A 7,573-nucleotide genomic window follows, 5' to 3' on the forward strand; every position below is an offset into this window, starting at 1 on the left:
ACAAAGTATGGCTAGTTGGATGAGTGCTTGCTGGGTGGAGATGGTGGCGGCTATGGAAATGAGATGGGAAATTGCGGTGGCTAGGGATAATTTGGACGATGAAGATTGAGGTTTGGGCGATGCTCTGTTGCTATTATGGGATTGAGCCCTCCATGGTATATATTTGTAGGGTTGGTCCAAGAGACCTTTAGCAGTCCATATGATAGCTCATACGAGCGTGGGCGGTCGTATGGAACATCGTCTTGCTTTGTTCTTCCTGGACTGTCTCCAACTTGATCTCCTCTATATCCTCTTTACTCCCTTCCATGTATTGGCTTGATTTCCTCCATATTTAACCCATTTCCTATGGAAATAAAATAAAGATCGGACATTTTTAATCCTTTGCATTGATTAGTCGTTTGTACTAATATCATTGTGAATATCTTGGTTTTTAAGAAATATATTGGTTTATGCTCATGTACCACGAGTGGAAGAACAACAATTGTCAACTGCACCGAGCTTAGACTTGATCATCCTCGACCAACACAGAGGAAAATCTAAAACGTAAGGAACTCAGTTGTTTACACAAAATAAACGATTAGGTTTTTCTTCACTTATGATCAGCACACCTAGATAACCCTACACTTCTTGACTTCTAAACTTAGTATAGGTATAGCGGTGACATGGTTATTATGCAAGTGTTAGCGAAGCAAAGATTGTAGCGACCCGACGTTAGATGGTCAAGTCTCTATGCTTAAGTGTCATCCCTGGATCGGTAATGCTGACACACACAGTACTCGAACGATTTATAACAGAGTAGCAATCACACACTATTACATCGAATGTCTCCAAAGAGAACTTATTATAATAATATGGCTTAAGGCCATCTAACGCGATAACAGCAGAAGGCTTGGAAGACAAGGTGAGTCCATCAACTCCAACAGCATAGCTGAGCTGCACGACAACGACCTAACGAACCTTACTCCTCGTCTGAAAAGTCTGCAACATAATATGTTGCAGCCCGAAAATGGGCCAGCACATGGAATATGTTGGCAATATAACACAGTAGGGCAGAAACGGAATAATGCTATCAATACATGCATATATGGCTGGTGGAAAGCTGTATGGTTGTAGTTTTGCGAAAAGCTAATTTTTCCCTACAACAACGGAATAGATTTTAACTTTACTATCATGGTGGTTGAAACATCATTGAGAAGGTATCCCCAACTCAATCCCAATTAAAGTGAATTAACATCCCAACAGTATTAATTAGACATGGTGAGATACATGTGATAACCCAAGTACTAGATACTCAAGAATTGTCCATAGCCGGGGACACGACTAACCATGATTAGATTGTACACTCTGCAGAGGTTTGCGCACTTTTCCCCACAAGACTCGATCGCCTCCGTTGGATTTCTCGCACTACATGGTGTTTGAGAAACGGATGACCGAGACACAGTCTTTCAGAAACATTAACTCTCTACTCCGGGTAGACCATACCAAACCTACAAAACCCACTACCTGCTGATCTACCTCTTCAAGAGCTTCACGTAACTTACTCAACTATGCTAGAGCCCATAATAGCTTGTGGCTGCACACGGATGTTTCTAGCATGAATCATCTCAGTTCCCTTTGAGCCTGGGTGGCGGTCCATAGGAAGATCACACGGGTACCCTGGGATTTCCAAAAAAACAGACAACACTGGGTTCCCCAGGTGCCTCAATCCACCCAGTTGTTTGATTAAGTTGCCACCTTAAGTTGAACCATTAATTATCAATCTCACATTTGACATGAATTTCACTCAAAGCCAAACCACGTCTACGAGCATAGCATAGCAATATAAGCAATACATAGAAGTAACTCCCAAGGGTTTGAATATAACAGGGCAATAGGTTCTACCTCAGCAACTACTTCCCAACCCAAGAGTTAATGACATACTAATCATGCAATGTTTGAGGATTGGAACTAATGCATAAAAACAGGGTAATAATGGGATATGATGAAAGTGTTACTTGCCTTGCTGACGATCCGCGAATCCTAGAGACTCGTAGTAACACGCTTCGCACTCCAGGAATTCTATCGCAAGCAAACAATAACATACATAAGTAACAAGCAACGATGCACAAGAAAAACTAAAATAAAAGAGGTTGACCAGAAAGTTCAAATTAAGAACTCCGGTTCGCAAAAAGAATCAAAACAAACGGAGCAATGAAACTAAAACGGCGAAAAAAAGAAGCTTCGTTTACTAATCTGAAACTAGGTCAAATTTTACAGTAGCAAAACTTGTTTGAGTTGGTTAAATGGAAAGAGGGTTTCGAGACGAAACTCTAGGCGCTTGAATCGCCTGATTCCGTTAAATGAGCGAAAAGATAAACAGAAACTAAGATCGGATTAGAAAGCACGATCAGAAAAATCGCAGAATAAATCCGATAAAAGAAAACTCACGAACAGAATAATGAACGAGCGTTCATTAGCTGTAACTAACGGGTGAAAACCGTTCGTTAAAACGAACGTATGGACGAACATCCGCTAACTGGAAGAACCGAGAAAAACTGGTGAATCCGAAAAACAACGGATCTAGGGATTTTGAAAAAAAAACCGAACGGTTTTTATTAAAAAAACCGGCGGCGAGGCGCGGTGGCTACCTCCAGCGAGAGGGCTCCAGCGAGGCGGGGCAAGGGCTCGCGAGGGCGGCGGGGCTTGGCGGCGGCGGCGAGCGCGGGCGGCGGCTGCGGGCGGCAGGGTTGGCGGCGGCGGTGGTGGTGTTGTGGCGGGGGTGGCGGCGTATATAAAGGGGCGGGGGCGGCGACTTGGAGGAGGGGGCAAGGCGTGGCGGCTGCGGAGTCCAACTCGGACTCCGGTCCGAGTGGCGGCGGGGGCGGCAGCGCGCGCGCGCGCAGGAGCCGGCCTGGCGTGGCTGGGCCTTAGGCCTAGTCGGTGCGGAACCCCTTTTTTTTAAACATCACCGACCGAAATAAAATCCTAGAAAAAAAGCTAAAAATGCCAAAACAATTTTTCACCGTCTAAATAAAATATTTAGAACAAGATGAACATTTTCTTCGCCCTAAAATGCAATTTCGAAAAACATGCAATTTTTCTAATGCAAATAAAATCTGAATAAAATCCAATAAAAATCAATTTAATGATTTTAATATTTTTCCTCCAATATTTAATTTATTTTGGAGAATTCATATTATCTCCTCTCTTTAATTTTTAATGTGAAATATTTTTCGGAGAGAAATAATTAAAATCAAATCCTCTTTTCATTATTTGATAAAAGAATCAAATATGAAGACCGGGAAATCCCCAACTCTCTCTGAGGGTCCTTGAGCTGCTTAGGATTTCGAGGATTACGGAACGGAAAAGCAATAAGACATGATATGCATGGATGATCTATGTATAACATTCCAAATTGAAAATTTGGGATGTTACAAACCTACCCCCTTAAGATGAATCTCGCCCTCGAGATTCGGGTTGGCTAGAAAATAGGTATGGGTGGTCCTTGCGGAGATCATCCTCTCGTTCCCAGGTAGCTTCATCCTCGGGATGGTGTGTGGGGACCCCAACTCATAAGTCGTGATCACCGAATGCACGTGTACAGTGATCCCAGAGATCAATGCTCACTGAACACACAGAAGCTGAATAACAAGAGTCTTACATCCATACATATCGTCTTACACAATTTATGACCATTATGGTCAAGTCTTACATAGATAAAGCCTTAAGGGCTGAACATCAACTGAAACATAAGCAGCGGAAATCTTCGTCGATAAGTAGAACCCATGCCATCTGCCTTAACCCTACAGGCATTCTGACTGGGAAACGTCCTAGTTCGCATGTTCGTCTTCAAAGAACTCTTCTTCGAACTCCTGTTCTTCCATGCCTGGCCAATTAAATAACCAGTGGCAAGCCAATGAGTACTTTGAATGTACTCGCAAGCAACCCATGTTTTGGTTCAAGGTACAACAATGCATGATATAGGTAAATTTTTGCGGAAAGCTAATTTTTGAGTGCAGTGACATGTTCAACTACTTGTAAGACATGCATCAGGAGAAATCAAGTAACCATAAGGACAGATTACAGATATCAACATAAATAGAGTGGGCACCAACCCAACTCAATCATGTCAAGTCCTTTGACTTGACCCGAGTAGTTCTTCCTACTTATCCAAACACTCACACTAGTTTGAAAACATATGGACGTAGTTTAAGCAGCACCGCCCAACTGTCCTTGACCGTGGACATGGCTATTCGAATAGTTTTACACTCTGCAGAGGTTGCACACTTTACCCACAAGATCCGGGGAACTTTCGTGTCATCCACGACCCGCGGTACCTCAAGTACCCGGGGTAAGCACCCGATCACTATCTTTCCCTAGACGACACTAACAAGGAGTCCACTCGTTGTTCCGTATCCTCACGATGCACATCATACGAGACTCACTCGAGATCGTAACATCCGAGAGGGGACACAACGGTGTATCCGATGCCCTGTGAAAATAGTCATGGCCGCCCTACCTAGCACGACCCCATCCTGAGAGAGAGAACCAACTCTCCCCCGTCACTAGTAATGCAGGCTCCAAGCTAGTATCGGCCTAAGTAATCAATAATGCCCTTTCCCATATAAGGGTAGAGTGGTTGCGCATGTAAGGTTGGGACAGTCGACAAATCTTAAATCTAATCCGTTTTTGAAAAACAACACACACACTTGCCTCGGTACACCACTTCGTCATCAAGTGGTTACCCATCTCATTGTCTCCCTCGGGCATAAGTAGCACCCGACGGGGTTTTCGAAAAGTCCTTTGAAAGTACTGGTCTCCATCACCATGCATATTCTCGACCCTTTAGCGTAGCACTACTTAGCATCCTATCTACTCCCACCAGCATAACCCTCATAAGGAGGTAGGGTCATGCACAATGCAAGTATCAACAAGGAGGAAATGAAGGCAACCCACCAGAGTGGCTACCCTCTCATCATGATTCCGATGCAACAATAATAAAGTGTTATATGAAATGCATAAAAATGGTTTCATAGACATGGTCAAAGGGCTTCTTGCCTGGCTCAACAAGGTCTTCTGGGTCTTCAAAGTCTTCTGGTCCAACTCCTTCGTCAGCAACGCAATCTATCGTCGCAAAATAATAACGAGAAAATAAGGCAATAATCAAACAGAAAAACCAAAGTGCTCGGAAAAATGTCAACTTATTTTTGTAAAATACTAGGTGGAAAACTAAGAAGGGGAAATTCCTAGTTTTGGATTTGGAGTTGTATAATAGGAGAAATGGATTTTCAGAGGGGAATATAAATGCTCGAATTTGAATTTAAATTTGAACAGTGCAGAAAAGTTTGATGGATATTTATGAAAGTTACACCATTAAATAGGTGGGATTTTTGAAAAATGTGGGAGTTGGAATTAATTTATTTGGACATATATTTTATCCTGTGGAATTTTTGCAAGATTCCAGGAAAAGAAAAAGGGGAAGAAGCACTGTGCCTGCTGGGCCAGAACAGCCGCAACGCAGCAGGCCCAGCCAGCGGGCCGGCCCAGACGAGCCAGCGCACAGCGCGCGCGCCCGCCCACCCATTTTAAACCTGATGGCCGGGGCCCGCAGGTCAGAGAGAGAGAGGGGCGCGGGAACGAGGGAGAGGATGACAGGCGGGGCCCACCTGTCATCACTAACCCGTGGACAGGGGGGTCGCGGTGCTCACCGGCGATGATGCAGGCCACGGCGAGCTCCGGCGAGTGCGGGGATGGCTTCAGGGGACTGCCGCACGTCGGTGGGTGGTGGACTTGGCCGGCGGGGGTGCCTGGTTCGCCGCCTGGTTCGCCGGCGACGAGGGGCTGCGGCGGAGGAGCTTCGGGAGGTGGTGACTCCGGCCGTTTCCGGTGGCTACAGAGAAGGGAAACAAGGGGGAAATGGTCAGTGGGCTCTTGCGGTTCAAGATCGAGTGAGAGCGGGGGCGGAGAGAGCCCGTACCTCTGGATCGACGGTGACCCGAGGCGGCGGAGCTCGAGCTCGATCTCGAGCTCGGGTGATCCTGGAGGAGAGTGGAGGGCACAGGGGGCCTTTTTGGAGTAGGTGAGGGCGAGTGGTGGTGATTGGGAGGCTCGGGGAGGCCTTTAAGTAGGCGAGCCACGGCTCACCGTAGACCCGTGCGCCGGCGAGGCTGTTGCCGTCGCTGCAAGCCACGGGGGCTCACGTGGGCGTGTCCGGGGTGTTTGTAGGGGTGGTCTACGCCCAGAGAGAGGGAGAGGAGGAGCTGGGAAGCGTCAGGGCAGCGCGCGTGTGAGCGTGATCATTGGAGCTCTCGGGCGGCCATGGTGCGTGTGCGAGCAGGGGCAGGAGAGAGGGAAGGAGGAGGGGGCCGACCAGCTGCCGTGTCCTGGACGCCGAGGCGTCTCGTCGGGCGTGCTGGGGAGGCCCGAGGTGGCCGGAGGCGGTTGGAAGGGGGCGGCTACAGTGTGGGAGCGCACTGTAGCGCGCTCCAGAGAGCCCAAATGGCATGCCATGGCATATTATATGCCTTGTGGGTGCGGCCACTGATGTCTGGCAGCTCTAGGAGGGAGTAAAGAAGTGGGGAGGGGCATTGGATGCTCTGGATGGCCACTTGGGTGAGGAGGGAGGTGAGGAAGAGGGGTACAGGGGCTGACCAGAGAGAGAAAGTGAGGGTTTCACCCCCAAATAATTGATCTGAGGGCTTGCCACTGCTAATGGAGGTATAAGGTGACTAGATTAAGCTTTGGTAAAAAGTTGAGCTTACCAAGAATAGTGGAAGGGGTCAAAACAGTGGTTTTTGCAAAATGTCAGAAGGTGTTTGATAATGGTTTGGGCAAGAAAATGAACTCCAATTTCCATGAGGTTCTACAGGGTGAAATTACACATATAATTAGGGCGTTCTACCAAATTTGAGCTCATTTGGGCAAAGTGGCTAATGCAACTTTTGTAAACCCTAGAAATCAACAGAAAGGGGTTTGTGTAGATTTAGTCATGCAAAACCATTCTCCTTGATGCACCACTTGGTGTAGTGTCATCATTTGGTCATATGAACATGCTCACAAAATTTGGGGTCAAGGAGAGAAAGTTGGTAGTACATACTTGCTCAAATTTGGTTCTGAACAGAAAGGGTTATGGGGCATTTTGGTGGACCAAAATGACCTTGATTGAAGTGAGGCTTTGCAAGATCATCACAATATGCATTTGTGACTTGCTGGATGTTTCTTGGATTTTTATGAAAATATTTCCTGTAGAAATATTTCAAATCCTTGAAATGAGCAGAAATGGTTTTGGGAGGTTTTGTCCAATATTTTGAACATGACCATGTGTTGAAACTCTTATATATGGGAAATATATGTGCACTGAGTTCCCATCAATTTTCTCAAATATTTTTAAAATAATAAAATAGTTTTTCCCTATTAAAGACCATTTCTGGCCTTAAGAAAAAGCCTTTAAATAAAATAGGAAAACAACTTTTAAAATTATATTTTTAGGGTTTATGGGAATCCTATATCTAATAGGTTTCAAATATACCTTTTGAAATAGTTTCCATACCCCAAATCAGGTACTTGCAGTGCAAACCTCAATCCAGGGGTTTTT

This window comes from Triticum urartu, chromosome 1 (genome assembly GCF_003073215.2).
Source record: "Triticum urartu cultivar G1812 chromosome 1, Tu2.1, whole genome shotgun sequence".
Classification (NCBI taxonomy): Eukaryota; Viridiplantae; Streptophyta; class Magnoliopsida; order Poales; family Poaceae; genus Triticum; species Triticum urartu.